The sequence below is a fragment of the Phoenix dactylifera genome, chromosome 1, assembly GCF_051530095.1.
Source record: "Phoenix dactylifera cultivar Ajwa chromosome 1, Ajwa_hap1_PhDact_Kaust_v1.1, whole genome shotgun sequence".
Taxonomy (NCBI): domain Eukaryota; kingdom Viridiplantae; phylum Streptophyta; class Magnoliopsida; order Arecales; family Arecaceae; genus Phoenix; species Phoenix dactylifera.
In genome coordinates this window covers 20,410,346-20,430,884 of record NC_143190.1, presented here as the reverse complement: position 1 = coordinate 20,430,884, position 20,539 = coordinate 20,410,346, and positions in this window count along the sequence as shown.

Below are 20,539 nucleotides of genomic sequence, written 5' to 3'. Positions count from 1 at the left end.
GCTGCTTAGAACTCTTCCAGCAGATGGCCCCACCCTTAAGAGTGAAGATATATCCTGACATGCTCTTGCTATCATCTTGATCTGACTGAAAACTTGAATCAGTATATCCCTCAAGTTTTAAGTCAGAATCACCATAGACAAGCCACTGATCTTTAGTATTTCTCAAATACTTAAGGATGGTTTTTACAACCTTCCAGTGGTTGCTACCTGGATCAGACTGGTATCTGCTCACTACTCCTAGTGAGTATGCCACGTCTGGTCTAGTACATGTCATGGCATACATTATAGATCCCACTGCCGAAGCATATGGAATTCTATCCATACTCTCTCTTTCTTGAGGGGTTGTCGGACAATCCCTTTTAGAGAGGTTAATTCCATGGCCCATCGGAAGATAGCCTTTCTTGGAATTAATCATACTGAACCTCTTCAGTATAGTATCAATGTATGTGGATTGGGATAATCCAAGCAATCTTCTAGATCTATCTCTATAGATCTTCATCCCTAGGATGTAACATGCTTCTCCCAAATCCTTCATGGCAAATTGAGATGATAGCCAAACCTTTATTCCTTGTAATGCAGGAATGTCATTCCCGATTAAAAGAATGTCATCCACATACAAAATAAGGAATATAATAACTGAACCATTTGCCCATTTATAAATGCAAGGTTCCTCTTCATTCTTAATGAAGCCATATGTTTTGATTACCTTATCAAAACGTATATTCCAACTCCGTGAAGCTTGCTTTAATCCATAAATGGATTTTTGAAGCTTGCACACTTTAGACTCATCTGCAGATGTAAAACCTTCAGGTTGTATCATATACACTTCCTCTTCTAAATCTCCATTTAGAAATGCGGTCTTTACATCCATTTGCCAGATTTCATAGTCTAAATGTGCTGCTATCGCAAGCACAATCCGAATGGACTTGAGCATTGCCACAGGAGAAAACGTCTCGTCATAGTCAATACCATAACGTTGACGATAACCCTTGGCAACCAAACGGGCTTTATAGGTCTCTACCTTTCCGTCTGCGCCCCGTTTTCTTTTGAATATCCACTTACACCCTATGGATTTAATTCCTTCGGGTGGGTCAACTAATGTCCAAACATCATTGACCTTCATGGATTCCATTTCGGATTGCATGGCTCCAAGCCATTTATCAGAGTCATACCTCTGCATTGCATCCATATATGTGATCGGATCCTCATCGTTTTCATCAAGTTCGATAGGATCCCCATCCCGGACCAAGAAACCGTAGTATCTGTCAGGCTGACGTGGTACTCTACCCGATCGCCTTAATGGTGCATCTAATATGGATTCTGGATCTGATCTAATCAAATCCGACTCAACTGGTTCAGTAGATGGTGTCGGATCTTCTACATGTTGAACTTCTCTAAGCTCAACATTAGAGCTATTTGTTCCTTCACCAAGGAATTCCTTTTCTAAAAAAATTGCTCTATTGCTTACGAACAACTTTTGTTCTTCAGCAAAGTAGAAGTAATATCCTTTAGTTTCTTTAGGGTAACCAACAAAGAAACATTTGTCAGACTTGGGTTCAAGTTTGTCTGTCTTCAAACGTTTGACGTACGCCGGACACCCCCAAATCCTAAGGTGAGAGAGCATCTGCTTACGTCCAGTCCACATCTCATGTGGTGTTTTATTTACAGACTTACTTGGAACCTTATTTAGAATATAGCAGGCTGACTCAAGAGCATATCCCCAAAAGGATATGGGCAGATTAGCAAACCCCATCATGGATCGAACCATGTCTAACAGAGTTCGATTTCTCCTTTCTGACACACCATTATATTGTGGTGTACCAGGAGGAGTCCATTGGGAGAGAATCCCATTTTCTCCTAGATATGTCAAAAATTCACTGCAGAGGTATTCACCTCCTCGATCTGATCGAAGAGTTTTAATACTCTTTTCAGTTTGTTTTTCTACTTCATTACGATATAATTTGAACATTTCAAATGATTCAGATTTATGTCTCATTAAATAGACATAACCATACCTAGAAAGGTCGTCTGTAAACGTAATGAAATATGAATACCCACCTCTAGCATCTGTGCTCATTGGCCCACATACATCAGAATGTACAAGGGTCAATAAATCACTGGCTCGTTCACCTTTTTCGGTAAAAGGTGATTTGGTCATTTTACCAAGAAGACATGATTCACAGGTTGTCAATGATTCACAATCATTAACATCAAGGATTTCCTCTTTACTTAACCTGTTCATCCTATTCTTGTTAATATGACCTAGCCTATGATGCCAAATGTAGACATCCGTGACATTATCTATTCTAGGGCGCTTATTGGATTTATACATTACATGAACAGGCTGTGACAAAATGTAAATGCCATTACTCAGAATTCCATTCATTACAACAACACCATTCCAAATGACATTGCAATAATCCTTTTTTATTGATATTTCATAACCATTTTTGGCCAAAAGGCCTACAGAAATGATATTCAATAGAAAACTTGGACAATAGTGACAATCACTAAGGACATTTACATGAGAGCTGAATTCAAGTTTAAGAATTCCTAAAGCTAGAACTGGAACTGGTCTTCCATCTCCAACATTCAGGAACCTTTTTCCTTCTTCAAACCTCTTACTGACTTGTAGCCCCTGCAACGAATTGCAAATATTAAAAGGACTACCGGTATCCAATACCCAGGTCGAATTATCACAAATAGAAAAATTGCAAGGTGTTATCATATAAGTACCTTGATTGGCAACTGATTGCCCACTTTTCTTAGGCCGGTTCGGATCGAGGGATGCAATGTAAAGAGGACAGTTCCTCTTCCAATGTCCTTGCTTCTTGCAGAAGAAGCACTCCGCCTTGCTCTGATCAGCCTTTTTATTCTTTTTCTGATTAGGCTGAGCATGGTGCACCTGTTTCTTTTGGATTTTATTTTTCTTTTTTCCTTTCTTAAAGGAGCGACCCTTGGATGAACCTCCCACTAAATTCACCGTCTTCTTAAGAAGTTGGTGATCATTCTCAAATGTCTGTAGTAACCCCAACAATTGGTGATAATTCACTACAGGTTTCGTCATACGAAAATGAGTGAGAAAAGGACGGTATGATCCAGGCAATGAGTTTAGTATGGCATCCTTCCCCAATTGATCATGAAGGGGAAAGCCAAGAGAGCTTAGACGCTCGATCAACTCAATCATGTACAGTACATGATCAGTTACCGAGGTCCCATCTTTCATTCGGGCGCTGAAGATGGCACAACTAGTTTTGTGCCTCTCAACATCGTCAGGAACGCCGAATGATTCATTCAACACTTGAATGATATCTTCCGGCTGCGTATTCTCAAAACGTCTACTAAACTCATCACTCATTGCTGCCAACATGATGCATCGAACAGTGATCCAGTCACTGAGCCACTTCTGATAAGTGTCTCTGGCCGATCTTGATGCATTAGCAGCGGGCTGCTCAGGTGCTTGATCCGTTATCACATAAAGGATCCTCTCATGCTCTAGCACTATTTTCAGTTTCCTATGCCAATTATTGAAATTTGGACCAGTCAACTTGTCATTGTCCAACAATGAGCGAAGTGATAAATTAGTGGCCATTTCTGCATAAAAAGAAAATTTGGCTATTAGTATATGAATTGACTAAACACAGTAGACTTGGACTTTAGTCTAAAGATATTCCCACTATTTTATACAAATTGGTAGCCTCTACCTCTAATTCGAAAAATTACTCCTAATTCTTTAGTGGGCACTAGAACCCAATAGATCCCATATAGGCCCGAGTGTGGCTCGGCCAACCCATATGCACCTATTGGTAGGTTCTTAACCAATTGCTTCACCAAGCAACTTCTAGTAATGATTTTGCCCTAGGTTTTTCGGCAGGCGTGTGGCGCCTCCACCGAATACCCTAGTCAGATCCAACCATTAAATGATAGGGTTAAGTCTAATCAACTAATAGACGACCAAGCCCGAGTGTGGCTCGGCTCACCTGACCGCCTATTGAAGGTACACTTAACTCATCATATATTGAATGACAATTCCAATGCTTGATAAGTACCAGGCGTGTGGCGCCTCCAATAATTATCAAAACATTGGACCCATTATCACCCAACTTAATGGGAGGCTATGACCTAGTTATCTCCATAACCATTTCATTTTAAGGACCTAATAATTTTAGAGAATTTCATAATTAGGATGGATGAGAAGATCCGGTTAGTCTAATTTCTCCCACTGACTTCACCAAATCAGATTAGACTCAAACCGGTTAAGGAGACACCTAAATCAGTCATACTGATTTTTCTTAAGGCATGGGCTAACTCGAATCATTAAGTGATCCAATCAAAATATGATTGACCATGTCGGCCAGGTAAGTGAGATCGGTGGAAGGGATATGCCATTAACTCGACAAAGACGAATCAGTGCGAGTAGCTCCCAATTAAAAACCACCGGTCAAAACTGCCAAACTTACCTTAGACACCGACTGGTTAATCAATTTCGATTTGATTACTCAAATGACTCGGGCTACACCTCTGAGCCTAAATCAAGTTCCATCTTGGTCTAATCAAAGACATGGAATTGATCAATCTACAACTATTGTATTTAACCTAGAGTTTTCTTGACCTAATCTAGTTACTACTTAATTAGATTTGATCAATTAACTCTAATTAGACCATGTTTGATTCTAACCTTAGGTCTAACCCAATCCTAAGAACTTGATTCAAGCTAACCCATATGCCCAAAGAATTATGCAATGTCAATTAATTGAGTTACAATTCTATTTCATAACACTTAATTCTCAATTAAGTTTAGACTTATGAAAGTTTTGATCATTGCATATTTCTTTTTAATTACATATTAATTACAATCTTTCAGTTCTTAAAACACATTTTCAGATCTGAGTTTTTGTAATTAATCACATGTAATCAGATTTAATTCATGTTTAAGTCATTATGTTTTATGTTCATGCATCACATATACATAACAACATGAATTAATACAAACAACATACATCTTATGTATTTGTTTTTTCACTTTTATTTTCAGATCTGATTTGTTCATTAAAATCAGAGATCATATGAATCATAAACTTTATTTAGATCTAATCTAAACAATATTATGATTTCAGATTTATTCATGTTACTAATCCTAACACAAACATGCATCATATGCATCCAAAATTTCAGATCTACTTAATCATGCATAGTCAGCAATTAAATCAATCATAAAAAGTACTTTAGATCTAATCTAAATATGTTAATGATTTCAGATTTAATTGCAAGAATTAAAACATAAAAGTTTAAACATAAACCTGGCTCTGATACCACTGAAAGTGAATCCTAGGTTCTTCGGTGTTTAGCATGCTGAATTTTTTTTTTTTTTTGAAAACCATGGCTGAACCTGATCGGGTTGCCTACGTACCCCTTCATAAGGGGGATCAAGCCATACGTAGTTCTTTTTAAGTTTTAAAACGCAGCAGAAAAACCAAATCAAACAAAGTAATTCATGCATGCTTACAAGATCAAATCTAGAAATCAGCACCTTAAGAATATATAGGATTATGCCGGAATCGTTTAAACAATTATGCTAAAACTTTTATGCATGATTAACTATCAGATCTGAAACTTAAGAACTCTATTCCAATTAATCTCCGAATATCCATCGAATGGATTCTGGAGATATCTCCGTGAGGAGCCCCAAAAGAGGGTAAAACCTCGGGGAATTGGACCTAGACCTTGACACCATAATAAATGATTAATGTTAGATTAATACCTTTTATGATGGATGAAAGTTGTAAATCTGATTCTTGACTTCGCAGCCACACACACGAATGGCCTCTACGAGAAGTACACGCGAAGTCCTGAAGGATCTTCTTCCGCAACAGTGCTAGCAGCTGCAGAACACTTGAAAGCTGAAATCTGTCCGTCAGGATTCAATCAACTCTTGATCAATCGTCTTGAAGCAGATGGAGATGAGGTTTGTAAGGGAAGTAGAGGACTCAGATCTGATCTTGAATCTTCTAGATATTCACCCTGAAAACCCTATCTAAAATGGAGAAGAAGAGGAAGAGGAGGCGGGTGAGGAAGAAGGCTGCAATGGATGTGTTTTTGGTGCCCATGTTTGACCCCTTTTAATGGCCTCCGAATTTTCAGTCAAAATTCGAAATTTATTTTCAGAAAACCTCTTTTAGTTGGCACATGCAAAGAAATAGGAACAACCCAAATTAGATCTCAACCAAATCTGATTTAAATTCAAATTTTAAACACATGTGCAAGAGGGAAGGAATTTGAAATCCATGCGGCAAGGTAAAACCCTTCATAATTTCGAAATCACCTCTTGAAATTCGAATTTAATCCATTCAAAAACTCATACGCCACCTTGGCTGATGGTTTGAGTGATTAAAATCATTTAACACATTGTTTAATGTTTGAATTTAAATTCAAATAACAAACAATGTCGCCATGTGTCAAGCAATGGGTCCATGTGCCATGTAATAATTTTGGTTTATTTAAAATTCATGAAATCCAATTCCATGTCACCACTAATTGCCACATCATCTGAGCCTAATCCTCTTGGGTTGCACCTAATCAAATTTGGTCAAACCCAAATTAAAACAAAGCAATTTGGTTGAACCCAATCTAATCAGGTCAGACCCTGATTGAGCTCAAATTGAATCCAATTCAATTTTGGCTCATGCAAACTCAATCAAATTGAATTAATTACTTTGTGTTGGACCTAATCCAATTAGGTCAATCCCCAATTAAGAACAAATTAATTTAAAATTAATTTGATCAGCTTAAGTCCTTTTTGGTTCTAACCTAATCCAATCAGGTCAAAATCCTGATTGAGCCCAAACTTGAATCTAATTCAATTTGGCTCATCCTTAGCACAATTACTCAATCAAATTGAGTTTATTAGTAATTTAATTACTAATTAATCCTTCAATAATTACTTTAATTATTTTATAAGATAATTTGCCAATCAAATAGACCAAATTATCCCTGAATGATTCTTAATCATTCATCAGCTTTCTTGATCAATCAGGAATCTTCTATGCGTGTGACCTCATAGGTTCGAACCTAAGCCGGTAGTATAGGAACAATTTCCTACACTAATTGATGTGACCATCTAGCAATGGTACCCAATATCCGGATAGGCCGAATATATGCGAAGCAAATATTCTGGAACCCTGAACTATGGTTACTGTATAATTCAATCCCTTTGACTCCTAATTTCAGGATGACTTAGAGCTCACTGTCAACCCTATAATTAGTACATCCATTATGTGATTAACTTTAGATATCCCGTGACTCCTCACTGGGATTACTCTGGCTAAGGTTTTGCTAAATTAATCACAAGACATTATCTCCTGTTTTTAGAAGGGGTCAATTCCATCTTGACTCACAACTGACTACGCAAGTACTTGACTGCACCCAGTGACCTTCCGTCACTGAATTAGAAATTCAGGTAGTCCGGTACCAAAGTACAGTGAGTTGCTTGCTAGTCACAAGTTGCGATCTCAGGTCAGAGGGCCAAACTTATACCCATATCCACTCGGAACATCTCTCGACAGTAGAGCGTTCCGGAATTGGTCACGTTTAGTGAAATGTACTTCTACACTTCACTTGTGTGGCATACCAGTGTCTCCACACTCCTTGGTTAAGAGGACAACCAACGTATATGTCACACAATGACCTAATCTCGATAATGTTGTCGTCCTAGTAACAACATATCATTTCGTCGCAAACAAGTTTAAGGACTCAAAGATAAATCCTCCTTTATCATAACATAAGTCCTAAGGACTTCATCATATAAGAGTTCATTTGAAGATGAAATGATGAATAATGCCAAATAACACTTTATTAATTTGTCAATTCATTTACAAAATTCAATCATCAATATGCTGACGATTGACATTTAGGATACAAATTCCAACACCAACAACTTAAACGTTTCCTAAGTAATACACAAATAGATGAGTATTGTGTAATGCATGTTAAACAAAAAAATGTTAAAAAAATAAATAAAACTATTAAATAGTATTGAATTGAAAAATAAAAATATATTATGTAAATACTATGAAATCAACTAAAATAACTTCTAAATATAAAGTATAAAATAAAAATAAAAATAAAAGATCAAATAGAAAATAAAGAGTAATAGTATACCTCATTAAAATACCAAACTCTATAAAATAGAAATAGAAGAAAATATGCTAATTAAAAATAACATTAGGTAATGTATGCTTTTACATAAATCCCTTTTACCACCATTTTCTATATCTACATGAAGTTATCTCAATTTCACTGCTCAACTTAGCATAGAAATTCAAGAATAAAGGCATTGGGTAATATTGGGCTATGGTGAGTGAGTCCAACATAGAGATTAACCACCACAATGGCCTTGATGACTATTATGGGTTAAGAAAGGGAGTTGAAGCAAAGATGATTGGGGAAAATTAAAAGGACCGAGTAATAGTGTGAACATTAAGAAACAAAATATTGGGAAGGTAATAAAAGACAAACTAGTTTAAATACTAATACCATTTTTTTTGGCCTTCATAGTAGTTCAATGTATAATTTATGCCTTTTGAGTTTTCTAATCCTGGGTCCAATAACATTTGTATCTCAAATGTATATTCATATGTCTTGTTTAATATTGTAATATATATTTTTGAGTATTCAAATATTTTAACATATATTTGACAAAGTGAAATTACTCATGTAGTAAAGCCTCCATGAATTCAATTCTTAAAATGACAGTTTGCTATGCATTTGACAATAGTTGATCTCGAGGGACAATGCATGCACTTTACCTAGTTCATTAACAAACATTGTATTTAGCGACTATTTTAACTCCTATTCAATTTTGTAATGCATGTTTCTTAAGCATTTTATTCATATTTATACTTTGTGGGTGCCACAAGTTAATTTAATTGATAAAGTTTCTGGAATTTGTTACTAGTGACCTCAGTTTGAGCCTCAATTGTGCTAGTTTAAATAAATTGGGAGGGGCCATAGACATGGTCTTGTGGTGTTAAAAAAAGAAAATCATAATGATGGTGGTATGCTTAATTCAGTAACGTATATTTTTGGATGTTTGAGTCCAATGTTGTATCTTAGATAAATTGATATTACTATTTTAACAAAGATTTCTTGGTTTTATTGATTGAGAACATAGTCCAATAAGCATTAAAATTATAATATACATTTTATAGATATCTCTGCCAACATATGTTTCTTAAGTGTTTCGAATTCAAATCCAATTTATTTGTTCATGCTCGGACTTATATTTAAGCTGGCTCAGCAGCAAGTATAAACTAGCTTGATCTTGTTCTTTATTCTTACCCCATTGAGGCTTATATGATATATCTAGATAACTATTAGTTTTGGTTTGCAATGGCTTATGACTTGTGCTATCTAGATAAGCTTCCTCAACTCCCTCCCATTGTCTCAAATTCCTCATTTATATTTCTAAAGATGTTTCTTCGTACAATATGATTTTGTAATGTTCATTTTAAATTAGGTGGAGCCACAACATTCCAAGGTTTGTCTAAATGGAAAAGACAAATCATAATATATGTTTTTCAGGCATTTTTGTGTCCAATTTGTTGGAGATCAAATTTGTTAAATTATTTAGCCACACAAATATTAAAAAACAAAATATATAGACAAAGTATAGGCAGCACAAAACACTCCTCCTTTTCTTTCATTAAAAAAAAAAAACATCATAACTCTTAGTCTTTTTATAACAAAGAAACCAAAGAGCTATACGATCCCATGTAATACACCCAGCACAAAACACCAAACAACAACCAATAAAAAAATAAAATAAGTACTTCTTAACTTGGTTACCAATGCTACCAAGTTCTTCAAAATTGATCATACCGATCATCTCCTTAAGTTTCAAAAAAACATTAGCTTTTAATGGCTTTATAAAAATATCTGTGATTCAATCTTTAGATGGGCAAAACTCAACTATAATCTCCTTTTTCTAAACTAAAGCTCAAATATAATGAAACTTGATATCAATATGCTTGCCATGATCATGAAAAACAGTATTTTTTATCAACGAAATTGCAGACTCGTTATCGCAAGAAATATTGTACGTAACTGTATTGTTTGTGTAGCATTTTTCGCTGCTGCAATATACTCTATCTTAGAAGTAGAAAAAGTGACTATGTGTTGCTTCTTTGATGATCAAGAAAAAAAAATTTTGAACCAAGATGGAAGGTATAATCCAATACACTTTTCCACTTTTCAATATCACCTACCCAATCACTAGCTGTATATCCAACAAGTTCTACACTATCAATATATAAATAAAAAATACAATCACTTTGCATACTTTTGATATATCTCAAAATATGCTTTGCTACTTGTAAGTGGGATTGACATGGAGTCTCCATCAATCTAGTTATATTTACAAGACCATATATAATATCAAGCCTAGTAGAAGTCAAATACTTCAAACTTTCTACCAATCTTTTAAATTAATAAGATCCACCAATTCGCCTATGTCGTCTTGTACCGGCTTCAATCTTTTTTTCAATTCAAGTTAAAATTGGTTAGCATGATTACATCTTGAATCTTTTCAAAATATCACTAGCATACTTCTTTTGCGAAATAAATATGTCATCATCTATTTGAGGCATCTCAATGCGAAGAAAATAGAACATTAAATTCATATTTGTTATCTCAAACTGAGCAATCATAGCCTCCATGAATTCTATCATCAACTTTAGATTATTGCCAATATAAATCAATTCATTCACATATAAACACACAATAACATTATCATGTTGTGAATTAGATTTAATATATAAACTATGCTCATGAGGACATATACAAAATCCATAATAATATATGATTTGATGCACATGTACCATGCTCTAGGTGCTTGTTTTAATCCATACAAAGCCTTCTTCAACTTGTAAACTTTATTTTCCTCTCCTTTCTTCATATAACCTATGGATTGTGCAACAAGAACTTCCTCTTCTATCATGCCATTCAAGAAAACAGATTCACATCCATTTGAAATATTTTCCAACAATTATGGGAGGCAAGAGAAATAATCATACGTATTGTATCAAGTATAGCTATAAGAGCAAACACCTTAAAGTAATCAATACCTAATATTTGCTTGTACCCTTTTGCTACCAAGCAAGCCTTGAAGTTGTCCATCTCTCCATTTAGCTTGAACTCTGTCTTATATACACATTTAACACTAATTGATTTCCTACCACTAGGAAGAGTAGTAAGCTCCCATGTGCTATTTTTTTTTTAATTGCATGAATTTCTTCATCCATTGCTTGAATCCAATGATCATTACAAAGGTCTTCCTCATATGTCAAAGCATCACAATCTTCAAATAAAGCAAAATTAGACAAGTCATCATCAGATGAATCATTATCATTGGCAACAATAAAATCATACAAATGAGAAGGTAGATGATGCTAGCGTTGTGGATCGCTAGATGACTCTGTAGAAATAGACATTGTATTCAATGGAGCTAAATTATCCTGCACACCTTATTCTTCATGTGGAGTGATTGATTATAACCCTATTTGATTTTGATGAGCTCAAAGCATTTGAGTATATCTTATGTTTACTAATGAATTCAATCTAGTATTTCAGTGAAATTCTTGTAAATTTATGGTTAAGTGTCTCTAGATTTGGTTCAAGATATTTTGGATAAGTTAAGAAGTCAATTTGAACCAAAGTTTGAGACTCGAGTCGACTCCGGAAGATTACGAGTCGACTCCAAGCGTATCAGAAGCAGTGGCACAGGCTCGAGTCGACTCCTGTACATTACGAGTCGACTCCGACTGAGAGCAGACAGACGAACAGAAAGATCCAACTCAAAACCTGTCAACGAGTCGACTCCTGAAGAACGCGAGTCGACTCCGATACTGCCGAGTCGACTCCAGGGTAGTACGAGTCGACTACAGGGAGTTACAGACAGAAAGACAGAGAAGTTATTTTGGACCCTGAGAGCCGAGTCGACTCCTGAGGAACTCGAGTCGACTCCGATGGTTGGCAAGTCGACTCCAAAGAAAGCGAGAGTCGACTCCCAGTGTGATACAAGGCAAAAGTCAGAGAGCAACTTTCGAACACTGAGAGCCGAGTCGACTCCCGCAAAGTCCGAGTCGACTCCAAGACAGCGCGACCCCAAAAAGACAGAATATAGTATTTTCGTCTCTGAGAGGCGAGTCGACTCCAAGACAGTTCGAGTCGACTCCAAGACAGCGCTACCCCAAAAAGACAGAAGACTATTTTTCGGATACTGAGAGCCGAGTCGACTCCGAAACAGTTCGAGTCGACTCCAGGATGGCACGAGTCAAAAGACAGAAGATCGGGAGTTCGGACTCTGAGCGCCGAGTCGACTCCCAGAATTTTCGAGTCGACTCAAGTGAGCAAAGTTGAAGAATACATCTATGGATTCCTTGGAATGAGTCGACTCCAAAAGTGCCAGGTCAGCTCCAGACTTTGGGGAGTCGACTCCGGGTTAAGTCGAGTCGACTCCCAGTCGAGACAGCACTTTAATTCAAATCCGGAACAGTTGCCGAGCCGTATCCAGAAAAGCACGAGTCGACTTCTGCAGCAGCCGAGTCGACTCCAGATCGCGCGAGTCGACTCCGATCCCAACGGAAATATTGTCAGGATGTGCAGAATGTGCAGAACGGCTAGAAGATTGTGTCTAACGGCTAGTTTCCGTGGAGAATGGCTTAAATAGCCACAGAGAACTGTAGCAATGTAGAGAAGTGACATTCCATTCAAAGAAAACAAAGAATCTTAACCTACCAAAGGATTTCAAAGAAAAAGAAGGAAGAGGGGCATTAAACTCCATCCAACCAACTCTTCCCAGCATTAAAGAAGTCTCCTTCAGTCATCAAGTCTTCGAGACACTCAAGAGGAGACCCCGAGTTCGAGAAGCCCTCCTCTACATCTTCATAAATTTGTTTGAGGGCTCTTAACTTCTCTCTTGTTTTTATCACTGAATATCTGCTTGTTAAGAAGCTTTATTTTTCTGTTAGCTTTTGTTCAAACCATTTGTTCCTTACTTGATTCAGTCAGGGGATTGAATCAAGAGTGTAAAGGTTTGTTGGTGAGCCTAGGTTGAAACCAACGGTGTAAGGGTTTGATTGTGATCCCGGAAAAACAATCGAGTGGTTCTAGTCGGTGAGCCTAGGAAAACCGACCGAGTTCGTTGTGATCTCGTAAAACAACAAGTTAGGTTGTGAGCTTGTAAAACAACCGGCTGTAATCCAAGGGGTTATAGTGAATTCTCAAGTGAGGCTTGGGGAGTGGACGTAGGAGCAAGGGTTAGCTCCGAACCACTATAAATTTCCTTGTGTTTGTGATTGCTTTGTTGTCTCTTACTTTCATTTCATTCACTGCACATAGTATCTAATTAATCCACTTATAAAAAGTATTAATTAGTTATTCACAAACCTTTTAATTGCAATAATTATTTTAAAACCCAATTCACCCCCCCTTTTGGGTTGTCTATCTGGGCAACAAGTGGTATCAGAGCCGGAACTCTTTTACCAAAAGAGTAAAAGATCAAAATGACAACCCCATTTGGATCTTCTCAAATTGAGGGCCAGTCCACCCATAGACCTCCATTCTTTAATGGATCCGACTACTCATATTAGAAGGCTAGGATGAGAATATTTATCCAAGCACAAGACTATGAGATATGGACCACCATACTTAATGGACCATACATCCCATCAATTTTTGTAGAGGTGTTACTATACCCAAACTTGAAAAGGATTGGGATGACAATGATATAAGGAAAGCACAACTAAATGCCAAAGCAATGAATGTGCTTTATTGTGCTTTAGATAGAAATGAATTCAATAGAGTCTCTACTTGCAATTCTGCAAAAGAGATTTGGGATAGACTTGAAGCGACCCACGAGGGCACAAATCAAGTAAAAGAGTCTAAAATAAATATATTAGTTCATAAGTATGAATTATTTAAGATGGATTCCAATGAAACAATCACTTGCATGTTTACTAGATTTACTGACATTATCAATGGCCTAAAAAGCCTTGGCAAAAATTATACTAACAGTGACCTTGTCAGGAAGATTCTTCGTTGTTTGCCAAGGTCATGGGAAGCCAAGGTAACGGCAATCCAAGAAGCCAAGGACTTAAACAAGCTGCCACTCGAGGAGCTACTTGGATCCCTCATGACGCATGAGCTAACAATGAAACAACACATTGAAGAAGAGTCCTCTCACAAGAAAAAGGTAATAGCCCTCAAATCTGTTTCTACTAACAAAGATTTATCTTGCAGCAGCAGCAGTGAAGAGGAAGACAATGAGGGTGAGGATGATGAGGCTTTTCTTGTAAGAAAATTTCGTAGATTCATCAACCGGAAGAAGTCCTTTCATCAAAGGAGAGGCCCCTCAAGTTTCTATCACAAGGATAAAGGTAAGGAAAGGAAAAGTGAGGGAATCGGATGCTACGAATGTAAGAAGCCGGGACACTTCCGAGCAGAATGTTCTTTGCTCAAGAAGGCCAGCAAGTACAAGAAAAAGAAGGTCCTCGTCTCCACCCTATCGGACTCCGATACATCATCATCATCATCGGATGAGGAACAAGAAGAAAAGGCCAACCTATGTTTTATGGCAAACGAAAATGAGGTAATATCTGAAACACATTTAGATTTTACCTTTGATGAATTATATGATGCGTTTAATGAATTAATGGATGAATATAAGTCAATAAGCCTTAAGAATAAAGAGCTAAAACTAACCAATCAATCTCACCTCCATAAATACGATAAATTAGTTAAGGATAAGGATTTTATCACTAAAGAAAATTTAGAACTTAAAACAAGCAAGCAAATGTTAATTCAAAAAACTAATACTTTAACTAAAGATAACGAAAAACTAACCAAGGAAATTTCTGAACTAAAAAAGGATAAACAAACTTTTAGAGATAATTTCACAAAAGACTTAAATGCACTAAAAATAGAAAAACAAAAGTTGGCACTAGAACTTGAAAAGTACAAACCTTTTGTAGAAAAGTTTACATATAGCTCTGAAAAATTGAAAATGATACTTATGTTGGGGTTTTCCAGTGCCCTAGGGCGCAGCGGAAGATACGGGATTATAAAATTTTCTTATAAAACCCATTATATGAAACCCTAATAAGCCAAGATCACCTTAATAGTATAACCAAATAATGTAGAAAATATAATCTTGGTATAGAAGAATACCTATCACGCTATATCCAATATGTCTGAAGTTGTCCTAAGGTGCCCAAATGTTCACCCTCCGATGTTGATCCACACAGGAATGGGTTAAAGACTCTAGCTCCACCAAAACTTGATTCTAATTGTTCAATCCTTCCAAAGGATTTAATTGGCTGATTTTCCTTCACTTCCTTCTTCCTTTCTACCTCTAAAATATTCACTAGCCTTTTTGTCCTAAAGAAGACCCTCTTGTCCTGGGTTAGGACAAAAGAGAGAGGCTTATAAGAAAGAAGGGATAAGGGAGAGAGAAGGAGAGGCTTTTTCTTGGATGATCTTTAGAACCCCAAGGCACCTCCTTATTTATAAGAGATGGAGGGATGCATCATAAAGGGATGCATCCCATCCACACACCTCATCATGATGAGGCATGTGCCAAGAGATGCATCCCATCATGATGGGGTGCTAAGGAGAAGGGTGTATCAACTTCTTTCTCACATCTCCCTCTTAAATCCTGATGATCCAAGGGCCCAAATGCAGTGAACCAAAGCCAATGGTCCAGATCTAGGCGCCATCTAATGGTCCAGATCAAGGCATCATCATCCAGGGTGCCATCCAATGGTTCAGAAGCAAGATGCCATCACCAATGGTCCAGATTCAGGCGTTGAGCAACGGTCCAGATCTTTCATCCAGAGAGCCATCCAGTGGTCCAGATTCAGGCGCTGACCAATGGTCCAGATATTTCATCCAGAGAGCCATCCAGTGGTCCAGATTCAGGCGCTGACCAATAGACCAGATCCTTCATCCAGGAAACCATCCAAAGGTCCAGATGAAGGCGCCAACCAGTGGACCAGATCCTTCATCTAGGAAGCGATCCAATGGTCCAGAAGTGAAGGCCCTATCAAATCCAATCCAATTGGGTTTAACCAACTTAAAGAAAACATTAAACCTAATCAAATCAGGTCTAATTAAAGCCAAATGGGTTTCAACTCTTGGCTAACCCATATTAGGTCATGATCTAATCATATTAGATCAGCCTAATCTAAGAATCATATTCGAATTTAATTTGAATCAGGAGCTAGGATTTGCAACACGTGCTAACATGTTCATCTTGCAAACATGATCTAATCCAATTAGACCCTTGATCAATTCCCTTGTGTGTGACCCATTGGGTTTCTTATCTTAGCCAGCAGTAGGTGCAGGTGCAAGTTGACCTAACCTGATTAGAATACCTCTAATCCAATTTAGGTTCAATTTAGTGCTAAACCTGACTTAGCAATCAGAACCTTTCTGATGCTTTAATCTAATCAAACTCTTTGATCCGATCAACCCACAAGACATGATTGACGTCTAGCAACGTATCATGTCTACCCGGAAGATGAGGAATGTATTGGACAAATCCAAACATACCCTTCAGTGGAAAGTTACTGTGCAATTCAATTCCTCAGTCATACTACATCCTAAATAAGTGCTCGAGTATGGATCAATATCAAACTCAATCACTTATTCATGTCTCTCTCAATCTTTTATATGATAATTCAAACAATGAAATATTAGAAACTCTTTCTAATATTCATTTTGCTTTGATCAAAGGCTTCTTGAATCATCATAAGATTAGAGTAAGTAGGATGTTACCTTCTCTTACTAGAAGTGACTGATTTCTTGTTGACCTACTCACAACCTTCGTACAAAATCCACCATATCCAGAATACCCCGTACACAACGCAATGTCGTGAATGAGGGTAAACCAAAACATAGCTTCAAGTGCACAAGGTACCATGGTGATCTTAGGTCTAAGGATCACTTGCACTACTCCCACTATGAGAACCATCTTTTGATAATTAAGTAAGAATCCATAAGTTGTTCTCATGGCTGGTCATTTCAGTGAACTCATTCCTCTAATGAGCACCCACATCTTTGTATTAGTGTCTCACACAAGTGATTGTGAGATCAATCACCCTCTACATCGAGCATACATAAGATGTGCCAGTCTTTCCGGTAATATTGATCCCCGACTCAATATACCAATTTGACTGGGAATATTCTAAATTAGAATTTTAGGATTTTAGGTCTCACTGGTATGATCTCATCATAACCCTAAAACCAATGTCCTAATTTATGGGGTTCATCATCCAATAATAAAATAGATAAGCGCAAATGATGAAACACAATGCCTTTATTGATATATATCGAGTGTCAAAGTACATGATTTGGAGGATTACAAAGAGAAACCCATCAAATGATTGGCTTATAGGGCATCTACTCTTTCAATCTCCCACTTGCACTAAAGCCAATCGCCCTTATATTTTAACCCCATACAATCGAGGTGACGATTGAATTGCTGCTGTGGTAGAGCTTTAGTAAATGGGTCTGCTATATTGTTCTTTGTGTCTACTCGTTCAATCTTGACATCTTGTCTTTCGATTATCTCTCGAACAAGGTGGAAGCGTCTCAAAATGTGCTTGGATCTATGATGAGACCTTGGTTCCTTAGCCTGTGCAACAGCTTCAGTGTTATCGCAATAAACTGGGACTGGTCCGGCAATCTCAGGAACTACACCCAGCTTTGTGATGAACTTCTTCATCCAGACTGCTTCCTTAGCAGCTTCACTAACAGCTATGTATTCTGCCTCAGTAGTTGAGTCAGCTACAGTTTGCTGTTTGGAACTTTTCCAACTCACAGCTCCACCATTCAAAGTGAAGATATATCCAGAGATTGACTTGCTATTATCTGGATCAGATTGAAAGCTAGAATCTGAATAGCCTTCTAGTTTCAATTCTGATCCTCCATAAATCAGAAAAACATCTCTAGTCCTTCTCAAGTATTTGAGAATGCTTTTCACAATTTTCCAATGATCCTCCCCGGGATCTGCCTGAAATCTACTTACCATAACTAAGGCATAAGCTACATCAGGCCTGGTACATAACATAGCATACATGATCGACCCTACTGCTGAAGCATAGGGAATAGAACTCATTCTATTCCTCTCTTCAGATGTCTTAGGAGACATCTTCCTAGAGAGTTGTATGCCATGTCCTATGGGTAAGAAACCTTTCTTACTTCCATCCATGCTGAACCTCTTCAGCACATTATCTATGTACCTAGACTGAGACAAACCTAGCATCCTTTTAGATCTATCTCTATAGATCCTTATACCAAGTATATAGGATGCTTCACCCAAGTCTTTCATGGAAAATTTTTTTGATAGCCAAGTCTTGACCGATTGCATCATTGGAACATCATTTCCAATGACCAATATATCATCCACATATAATATTAAGAAGACAATAGCACTCCCACTAGTCTTCTTGTACACACAAGGTTCATCTATATTTTTAATGAAGCCAAACTCTTTGACTATCATGTCAAAATGGATGTTCCAACTTCTAGATGCCTGCTTTAATCCATAAATGGATTTCTTAAGCCTACATACTTGATTTGCTCTCCCTCTTGAGACAAATCCCTCTGGCTGTGTCATATAGACCTCTTCCTCAAGGTGACCATTAAGGAAGGCGGTTTTGACATCCATCTGCCAGATCTCATAATCATAGTATGCAGCTATAGCAAGCATAATCCGAATAGATTTGAGCATAGCTACTGGTGAAAAAGTTTCATCATAATCAATGCCTTGTTTTTGCCTGAAACCTTTTGCCACTAGCCTGGCCTTGTAGGTTTCTACTTGGCCATCAGCTCCTATCTTCTTCTTGTATACCCATTTGCACCCTATTGGAATCACTCCCTCAGGTGCATCAACCAAAGTCCACACTTGGTTTGTATACATAGAATCTATCTCGGATTTCATGGCGTCCAACCATCTGTCAGAGTCCCTACTCTTGACAGCTTCCGAATAGGTCAGAGGGTCATCGTTATCAACGATGTGGGCTTCATCATTCTCAATAATAAATCCATACCTCTCAGGTGCATTTCGCACTCTTTCTGACCTTCGAAAAGGAGTAGTGTGTAGTGGCTGTACCTCTTCCATGGGTACATCTGGTTGAGGATTATTATGTGTCTCACCTTGTAGGTCTTGAACTTCATCAAGTTCAATTCTTCTATCCTTGCCCTTTTCTAAAAAAAACTCTTTTTCCAAGAAAGTGGCATGCCTAGCAACAAATACCTTTTGTTCGGTAGGATTATAGAAGATATATCCTAAACTGTCTTTAGGATAACCTACAAATATACATTTGTCCGATCTAGCACTAAGCTTATGTCCAAAATTTCTTTTGACATAAGCATGACAACCCCATATCTTAAGATACTTAAGATTAGGTTTCTTTCCTTTCCATATCTCATATGGAGTGCTAGATACAGACTTAGATGGTACTCTATTTAATACTAATGCAGCAGTTTCTAGGGCATGTCCCCAAAAAAATTGGAAGATTTGTGAAGCACATCATGGATCGTACCATATCTAATAAGGTACGATTCCTTCTTTCAGCTACACCATTTAATTGTGGTGTATATGGAGGTGTCCATTCAGAGAGTATACCCTTTAATTTAAGATAGTCTAAAAATTCACTAGAAAGGTATTCTCCTCCTCGATCAGATCGAAGAATTTTAATACACTTTCCAGTTTGTTTTTCGACCATACTTTGATACTCTTTAAATTTATCAAAGGCTTCGGATTTATGTTTCATTAGATACACAAAACCGAACCTTGATAAGTCATCAGTAAATGTGATGAAGTAAAAGTATCCATCTCTAGCTTGAGTTGACATAGGACCGCACACATCAGTGTGTACGAGTTCTAACAACTCACTTGCCCTTTCTCCATGTCCCGAGAATGGAGACTTGGTCATTTTACCCATAAGACAAGATTCACAAGTTCCTAATGATTCAAAATCATAAGGATCAAAGAATTTATCTTTATACAACTTGTGTAACCTTGTCTCACTAATATGACCTAATCGGTAATGCCAGAGGAGGGTATTATTAATATTCTCTCTTTTTCTTTTATTATCTTTGCCAATATGAAACATAACATTATTAAGACATAATACTAAAAGACCATTTTCCATAGTGCCATGACAAATACTCATTAGATAAAGAAATAGAGCAACCATTGCTCTTTCCATTTATTTCGAATCTTTTCTTAAGCAACAAAGGAATTGAAATTACATTTCTAATAATTTTTGGCATCAAATAACAGTCTTCTAGCTTCAAGAACTTTTCGGAGGGTAGCTCTAGTATGTAGGTGCCAACAGCTTCAGCCTGGATGGATTCTCCTCCAGCGCCATATAGCTCGAAGTTACCTTTCTTCAGACTTCTAATTTTCTGCAGTCCATGCAAAGATTTGCATATGTGAGAACCACAACCGGTATCCAATACCCATGAATTAGAATCA